Below are 9,660 nucleotides of genomic sequence, written 5' to 3'. Positions count from 1 at the left end.
TGGCCCGTTATTATCCTATTTATCTGGGGCAATCTAAGCAAGATCCATGGAATATCTCAAAGACTCTGAATAGCCCATGGGGCAAGTCCATTACCGGGGGGCACGTTGCAAAGGTCACTTCATATAAGATGGTGTTAATACTATTCTCACATCCTTTCTAGGAACCTTTTTAGGTAATTTTCTTTAAAACGTCTCTTAATCCTTTCAGACATTCTTCTTTAAGACATGCTCAAATATCTATCATCCTTTCTAGGAGCCCTTTTCAAATAGTCTTCTTTAAGACACATCCTCTCGTTCTTTCTACAAACCTTTCCAGGTGTCTCTCGTCATCTTCAGAAATCTTTTCAGATAGTCTTCTCTAAGACATATTCCTTTCTAAGAACCTTCTCTAGGTAGTCTTCTGTAAGACATCTCTTAACTTTTTCAGGTAGTCTTCTTTAAGATATTCCTTACCCTTTTCAGGTAATATTCTCTAAAATATCGCTCATCCTTTCCAGGAACCTTTCTAGGTAATCTTCTTTAAGACACCCGTCAATCTTTTCAGACATGTCCAGACGTCTCTTATACCTCCAAGAACCTTGTCAAACTTTGTTTAAAGTACAATCTCCTTTGGGACGGTCTCCTATCCTTTCTAGGGTAATCTTCTTCAAAACGTCTTTTCCTGAGTTTTGTTTAAAACACCACATTCCTCAAAATAGTCTTTATCCTCTATGGGATTCTTTGACCCTCTTTACAAACGTGCCTCCCCGAGCTTTGTTTAAAGCACAATCTTGTTTAAGACGATCTCATATCCTTTCCAGGAACCTCTTCAGGTAACCTCCTAGAAGACATCATCTCATTCTGAGTATTCAGTGAACTTTTGTCCATCGGACACGACCAAGACGCATGACTAATTCTGAAAAGCATCTGCTTCACATTCAAATCAATACCTAGCATCAGGGAGATTGGGTTAATCAAAGGCGGTCATTGCTAATAAAGATCCCTGAACCGGGGGAACCACATCTAGGGGGTTCTCCTAAACAGGGGCAAAATTTCGAGGATTACAGGGGCATACAATCAATGATCCCATTGACTGGGGCATATCTTTGAAGGAGTCAAATACTGGGGCAGTACATATCAGGTTCGTGGCATGACATGGTAATATTCAAGTTCCCTCTAAGGATACTTCCTTCAGGATAAATGGTGCGTCTCTCAAAATTTCTGATATCGGGGAAATCACGCTAGTATCGCACAAGGAGCATTGCTGCGTAATTGGCCTTCCTACGCCTGTATTATTTACAACCTACAATATGGGATCGTCGTACATACATAATTCTCATTTTATTTTGAGAATCTCATTACATGACACATGCATCATAACATTGCATGAAATCAACATTTGCCTTTTCAGGTCACTCCAGAGTCAAAAGGATATCATCATCCAAATACGGTGCGAATACGATCGTTTCAACGATTTAATCTTAACAATTTCGATGCTTCATTCCGAGCCTTTCTTCAAAGGCAATTTAAAAACAATCAAAGGATTTCTTACCTTTTAAGGTAGTCTTCTCCAAGACGCTTATCAACCTTTCTAGGTAGCCTTCACTAAGACCGTTTTTATCCTCTCTAGGAGTCTTTCTATGTCAGTCTTGTTTAAGACGTTTCATATCTTTTTAGAAGCCTTTCCAGGTAATCTTGTTTAAGACGTTTCATATCTTTTTAGAAGCCTCTCTAGGTAATCTTGTTTAAGACGTTTCATATCTTTTTAGAAGCCTCTCTAGGTATTCTTGTTTAAGACGTTTCATATCTTTTTAGAAGCCTCTCTAGGTAATCTTGCTTAAGACGTTTCATATCTTTTTTAAGAGCCTTTCTAGGTCAGTCTTGTTTGAGACGTATCTAGGTTAACCTTGTAGTCTTGTTTAAGACGGTATCATATCCTCTCTAGGAATCTTTTTAGGCCAGTCTTGTTTAAGACATTTCATATCTTTTTAGGAGCCTCTCTAGGTAATCTTGTTTAAAACATATCTCAACCTCTTTTTAAAAAAAAAATTTATCCAATCTTTTCTAAAAAAGACATATCTTGCTCTTCCAAAGAGTTTCCTCAGCCAGTCTTCTCTAAGACAATTCTTCCCGAGCTTTGTTTGAAGCTTAATCTCCTGCACATCTGTCGATGATCTACCCTGTTCAGGAAACCTCTTCAGGTAGTCTTATGTAAGACATTACTTCATCTCTCCTCAAATACAATCCGAACTAGGATTTACAAACATCTCAAAAGGGTTAAACAAATTCAATGGATGATAAGGAGGTAAGACATTGGAGTTATCATACATACATACTCAGGTACATACACGCAACATTTACATGTGTAAACATTCATACATATATATTATACAAACAACAGGGGCATATGCATACACATAATGCATAAGCATGATGCATACGCATTTACAAAACAAACTTCTACGCAGGTGAACTTGCCCGAACCAGGGTAAGCGATCTAACGGTACAGGTGGAATTTGTCCGAAATAGGACAAATGATTCAAATGGTTCAGGTGAGCTTGTTAGCAATATAGCAAGCTGATCACAACTAACTGCAAATCCTCGCTATGTAAGACTCAGGCTTTAGCAGGACGATTCATTTCTCTCACACTCAAGCACAAGGTAAATTTAGGGGTCTTCCATTATTTAATAACCCTTCGATCCGAACAGCGTGAGACCTGCGTATTCTCACGCCATTCAATCCAAGGTAATTAAATAGGGGCAGCTGTCATACCCCAAAATTTACCCGATATAATTTGCATCTGTCAATTTATTAAGGGAGTTAAAAATTAGGAGCCATAGGGTTTAGTATACCTATTGTTAAACTCGCTCTCTTATAAAACTCCCTTATAAATCGGTCAAATTGAAATAAGGGTGTAAATAGCAAATCTTTCTAAACAATGCTAAGCCCATTCAGATTCTTCAAAGCCTTTTATAAACATTAATTTTTTTCTTTCTAAAAAAAAAAAAACAAGTTAATATTTATTTAAAGTTTTTTTTTATGTTAATATTATTTTTAATCATTTTTAAGGTTTTCATATTTTAACATTTTATCTTTCTTTCAATATTATTACTATTAATTCCATCGTTAATGATTCATTAGTGTTTTTGTTATGAACTTTCATTATTTATATTTATTAAATATTACTGGTAATTATTATTAGGATTATTCATACTATTGCTAATTATTATTATTATTATTAGTTTAATTATTATTAGTCTTCAGTTAACGTGAGTAGTTGTTTTAAACGCTATTACTAATGATATTATTATGTTATTAATCAAATCTTAGTATAACTAATTACTAATTTTATTTAGGTTAATGGGTTGATTAGCTGGTTAAGATTAACAAAGTGGGCCAGATATGTTGGGCCACGCGTGGATCAGGAGTTGGACCGGGTCAAACCGACCCGGGTCCTGTTCATCTCCATCCCCAACCTCACGCGTCTGCGCAGCCAGCACCCAAGAAAACCTAATGAACGCTTCGTACCCAGGCCCACAGATTGAACCGAAAACGCAATTTGAATCGTAACACAAAACGAACAAAATATTTTCATTGAATGGATCAAATCGTTTACAGAGTAAATCTCAATAACATAATAAAATCACTAAATTATAGATCAAATCTGAATCAATCTCTAACTTAAAACAAAAAATCAATAACAATCTAATTTTTCTTAATCTAATCCCTAACCCTAGGTTATAAAAGAGAAAGAAGAAAATTAGATGAGGGGAGAAATTCTGGAAATCGTAGCCGCCGCAAAGACGAACTCGCACCTCAACCTTCATCTTCATACCTGCAAGAAAATAGAGAAGAAGAGTTAGGAGCTTACACGTTCCTGAAAACCAAGATCAAAAGGCGCCGCCGCGCCGGCCGCCGTACTTGTTCATAAGCGCCGCCGTATTTCTATGAACGCCATCGTGTTTCTGTGAATGCCGCCGCATTTTTTTCTCGGTGTTCGCCTTTTTGCTTGCATGTGTGCTGGGTTTTTTTTCGTTGAGGAAAAGAGAAAAGGCAAGAGGGAGAACCGAGAGGTTGCTTTGGAGAAGAGAGAAAGTGGTCTTTGGGAAGTGGAGAATAGTGAGATGAGGTTATCTCATCACGCCCATCCAAGGTGTGACACGCGGCCACTCAAAGGCCATGTGATTGGTCTGTAGAATGGTGGTTTACCGCTCCACCTTACCATGGTCCTGCCATAGACTTCGCATGCAGGCCATTAGATTCAAAATCAACGACCAAGATCTTGCTAGCAACCCATCGCAACACATACACCTTACCCACACTAGATCCAACGGATCTAAGACAACATTGGGCCTGCTAGTTAGTATTAACACACCCCATAATTTCTCCCCTTCCATAAAATCTCACTTTTTTTCCCCTGTTCATTTCTTTAGCTATTAAATCCTAATATCTTAGCCATAAAACTTGACCTTAGATTCAAAGCCATAGGAAAGGGTTGAGGGTGCCTAACACCTTCCCTCGACCTGATTATAATAACTTACCCTGAATCTCTAAACTGCGTAGGGTTTCCTATTCGCCCTTCAGAATAGGTGGCGACTCTAAAACCTTCAATTTTAGGGCAGGTTGCTACAGCTGGCGACTCTGCTGGGGATTAGTGATAACAAAACTGTAAATTATTATGCTCCTTTAGGTTTTGGCGAATCAATTAGGGTTTGGCGAATTTTTTTTTGGGTTTGGCTATTTCGCCATTTTAGGGTTTATGGTTTTTTCATAAATATTTAAATTTCATTTATTTATTTATTTATTTTGCAATTTCATTTATTCACCGCAATTAAATATATTTATTTGAATATTTGTTTATTTTATCGCATTTTTGGGATATAAATTGCAGTTAAACTTAAGCGTGGGAATTATATTTAAGACTAGAGGGGAATTACATCGCCTACGAGTCTTATTATAATTCCACTCAGAGTGGGTTAAATATTCGGAAAGGTCTGATACGAGGCTTGACCTTGTTGAGGGCTGGACTGGGTATTTAGCTGATCTCTCTGGGAACCAACCCCTAAAATTCGAACCTCATGGACCAATGAGTTGTTCCAAAATCCAAAGAGACAAAAAGTCTCGGCGGCTACGAACGATCCCATGAGACCTTCTAGAACATACCAATGGGAAGGGTAGGCACCCTAAGCCGTTACGTCGAACTTATGAACCTAGGGCTTATGTGCTTACGTGTTTAACTGTACGCTTTCATTATTTTTTTATATATCTCATATAATTGTGACATTCATCATGCATCATGTGCATTCTTGCATCATGTCTTATCCACGAAAAATAATGAGAAACAAAAAAAAATGGAGTTATTATATTTAATCAATGGATGTGGATAAAACATAAACACGAATAAAGCATATCATTCATGGCATGCATATCATTTTCATGGCTTTGAAAGAAGATTTCTCTTTACCTTCAGAGCAAGAGACCATTGGGAAGGATAATCTAACATTCCGACCGTCTTATCAGACAATATTTTAGCAAAATAAATCAATGGAGCAGCTAGAACAGAATCAAGCCGCTCTTCGTGAGGAGGTGGATCAACTAAAGGTTAGTATGGAAGAGGTTAAAGGAGGTATGACTCAGATGTTAGGATTCATGAAGGCCCTCCTAGATAAACAAGAAAAGGCAAAAGAGGTTCAGTCTGGGGATACCCTGGTTCAGGATGAGATCCCCAATGACGGAAACCCGCTGCTAGGATATGTGACAGGCTTTAGCCCTGCTAAGGAAAGACCCCAGGTCCGATCTGTCAGGAGAGCTATCCAATTCCAAGAGAAAGGAGAGACCTCTCAAGAAGGGTTTGTCCCCACTCCACAAACAAAAGGGACAACCCGCACAGTTCGCATTCCTGCTAACAATGTCCTTAAGGATGATGATTACCTGGATCTACAATACGGAGTACAAGAGGTGGACAACACAGACCAAGCACCTCAGACACAACAGTCTATTAAGAGAAGTTTCACAAGAGAAAAAAGAGGAAAATAATTTGGAGATGTTTGATAGGAGAGAGAATGAATAGTCACAAAATTTGAAATCCTAAAAGTTTAAGCATTCACATTTAAAATTTGAAACCCTAAAAATCAGGGAGGAATGAAAAGTAGAAGAAGGGAAGGTTTGTAGAAGCAACAGAAGTATGAGCACATATTTAAGATGATTATTCGGTGGTGGAGGAGAATAGAAGTTTGTGGGAGGGATATTGAAGAGTGAGGGGAAGATGAAGTAGAGTAGGTGTGATAAGTAGTGATATGATGGGAAAGGATGGCTGCAAAGTTTGTCTTCTCGAGAAAAAAAGGAAAAGAAATAGTCATATGCAGAAAGTGGTACACGTGATGGAAGAAAAAGTGGTAGTTTTGAAAAGGTTGAAAAAGTGTTAGTTTTGAAAGGAAGAAAAAGAAGGAAACAAAAAGTGTATAATTGAAAGGAAGTAGAAGACACTATCCACGTGTCAGGCAAATTTCCAAAGAAGGGTAAAACTGGTATTTCAAGAACAACTGATTTTCTTATATGATAGATATATGATATTGTGGTCAAATCCAAATCTAAAAAAGACAGCCTCACACATTTAAGAAAATTCTTTGAGATCGAATGAGAAAATGTCATTTGAAAATGAATCCTATTACACGTGATTTTGACACAACTGCAAGGAAATTTCTAGAAATTCTAAATTCAAGAAAGAGGGATATAGGTGGATGGATTCATGCATGACAAAAGCTATCTTAGAATTCCCCTCTCCAAAAAAAACTAAAAATAGACAACTTTAATCTTTTATGGGAAATATATATATATATATATATATATATATATATATATATATATATATATATATATATATATATATATATATATAGGTTACAATATGTGAAAACTATATTTCCTGTGAAGATTTATCTCAAATCTTTTAGGAAGGACAAAGGTGTTTCCAACTTTATTAAAGCTCAAGAATGGATAATAATTTTGAAGAAATTTTGAACATCAGAAGGTGTTCTAAGAGATCAAAAAATATTTGATACTATTATTACGTTTCTTATAAAAGGAAAACCATTGAAACTATATATATTTTTATTTCGAAAGAAAAAATTAGAAATTTACTAGGATTCAAATGGCAACAAGTGAGTCATTTATATTGAAGAGTAATTCAATATTCAGAAGATGAGCATCAGAAGTTCAGATGTGGGCTGATCTTCTGATGGTTATTCAGAAGATGAGCATCAGAAGTTCTGATGTGGGCTGATTATGGTTACTCAGAAGATGTTGTTGACCAGAAGATGTTATCTTCTGGGTCCCATTAGTTTAGTTGTTTAGTAGTAAGGGTACTTTAGTATTTTGTAGTATTGTACTGTTTGTACCCTAAACTTGTTCACTAAGTTTAGTCTGTTAGGGCTTAGGTGGCAAATTTTCTTTTATATAAATAGCCTTGTAGTAGCTATCATTTATTAACAACAACTTTATTCTCTCTCATTAATCTTTGCGCCGTTATTCTCTTTGTCACCATCTTTATTCATTGTGCACCAACAATTTATATATAATTTTTTAATAAGCAATGAAATTAATCAAGGGAGTATAAGGGATATTCCACCCAAAAATAAGCGGAAAACTCCTATAGCTCAAAACAAGTGAGCGGAAGGATATTCCAAGAATGAAAATTACAAAAGTTCAATAACTTATGGAAAGACAAGAGGCAATGCCCAGAAAAGAGAATTTTATAGGGAGTCATTTATTATCTAAGTAAACTAGTAACAAACCCGTGCGTTTGCACGGGTTCTGGTACGGGACGCACATTTGTTTTAGATATATATTTTTTAATAGAAAAATGTCTAGTACCTGTGAAAAAATAATAATTGAATGTATAGAAAAATGTCTGATACCTGTGAAAAAAAATAATAATTGAATGCATAAAAAAAATTTCGGTACCCGTAAAAAAATAATAATTGAATGTTTAGAAAAATGTCTGTTACGTGTGAAAAAAATAATTGAATGTCTAGAAAAATGTCTGGTACCTGTGAAAAAATAATAATTAAATGTATAGAAAAATGTTTGTCACCGGTGAACAAAATAATAATTGAATATTTAGAAAAATGTCTGGTACCCGTGAAAAAAAATAATTGAATATATAGAAAAATGTCCAGTACCCGTGAAAAAGTAATATTGAATATTTAGAAAAATGTCTGGTACCCGTGAAAAAAGAATAATCTAAATATATAAGAAATTGTTTGGTACCCGTGAAAAAATAATAATTAAGTGTATAGAAAAATGTCTGGTACCCGTAAAAATATTTAGATCAATAAATTTTTTTAATACAAAATATAATTTTATTATAAAATATGTGAATAATAGAAGCTAATAAAACATATAAAAAATAGAAGAAAATAAATATTAGAAACAAATAGAAACTTGTTATGAATATTTATGTTAGTGGATGTCCATCCATCTCCTAGTTCTTCATCTTCCTATTCCATACTTAATATGTGTTTAATATGTATGATTTTCTATCTCCCTTGAGTCCTATAAATAGAGACCCATATTACAATGTAAAGCACACTTGAAAGAAGATGATATAATATTGCTTTTCTCTTCTCTACCTCTCTTTGATCTTTATTATTTTAGTTAGTTTTATAACACGTTATCAGCACGATACTCTACAACGCGAGTCATGATATAGCCAGGTTCTACGTTATTTTCTAATCTTAATATATTTGAACCAATATAATATAATTTATGATTTTGTTACTATTTTTTCTTCTTTATATAAATATGTTTATTTTTTATATATTTTATAGAGAAATTTATTTACCTTGTACAATAATATTAGATTTCTTTGATAATTCTTGTTAAATTCCAGAAGAATTTAACATTAAAGCATTTCTATATGTTTGTCCGAAATTGAATTTTAACACATAAAAGTGTTAATTTAATATTCAAGCATCCCTGAAGGATTGCACAAAGAATAATTTTTCTTGACTGTTGTTTATGGAAATAATTTGTGATGTCATATTTGTAGAACTAAAGATTATTATTATTAAACTATCTCCAAATTATTATTCAAAGATTGGGTTTAATCGAGTATTGTGTTTATCAATAATTGATGAATTCCAGAAGAATTCAAAGTTCGATAATCTTTAAAAGGTCGCATCTATAATATTATTGAATCGCAGAAGGATTTCATAATTTTTTTTGTATCGATCTAAAAAATTCATAACTTGTAATATGCTCATTAAAAGATTGTCATTCTAGAAAAATGACACAAATAATTTTAACGCATCCCAGAAGGATGGTTATATATATTTTTTAGATTATTGTATATAACAAATTATTTTTATAGTTCCTGAAGAACTTATCAAGCATCCCTGAAGGATAGAAAAATAAATTATTTTTATAGTTTTTGAAGAACTTATCCATCCCTGAAGGATAGTAAATCAAATTAATTATATGACGATATAATTTTAGTGATATAATATTGTTTGATTAAATATGTTTAATTTTATAAGGGGTAGTTGTTTGATAATTATATGATAATATGTTCATATGAATGTGTTTGATTAAAGTGTTTAATAATGAGATACTATTATTATATTGGTTTTGAATTATACCGGAGGTATTGAATATCTTTGTATTACACAAATGAATTTGGA

Source organism: Vicia villosa, unplaced genomic scaffold (genome assembly GCF_029867415.1).
Source record: "Vicia villosa cultivar HV-30 ecotype Madison, WI unplaced genomic scaffold, Vvil1.0 ctg.000939F_1_1, whole genome shotgun sequence".
NCBI classification, from domain to species: domain Eukaryota; kingdom Viridiplantae; phylum Streptophyta; class Magnoliopsida; order Fabales; family Fabaceae; genus Vicia; species Vicia villosa.
The sequence above is the reverse complement of the archived record's forward strand: the minus strand, read 5'-3'. Positions refer to the sequence as shown.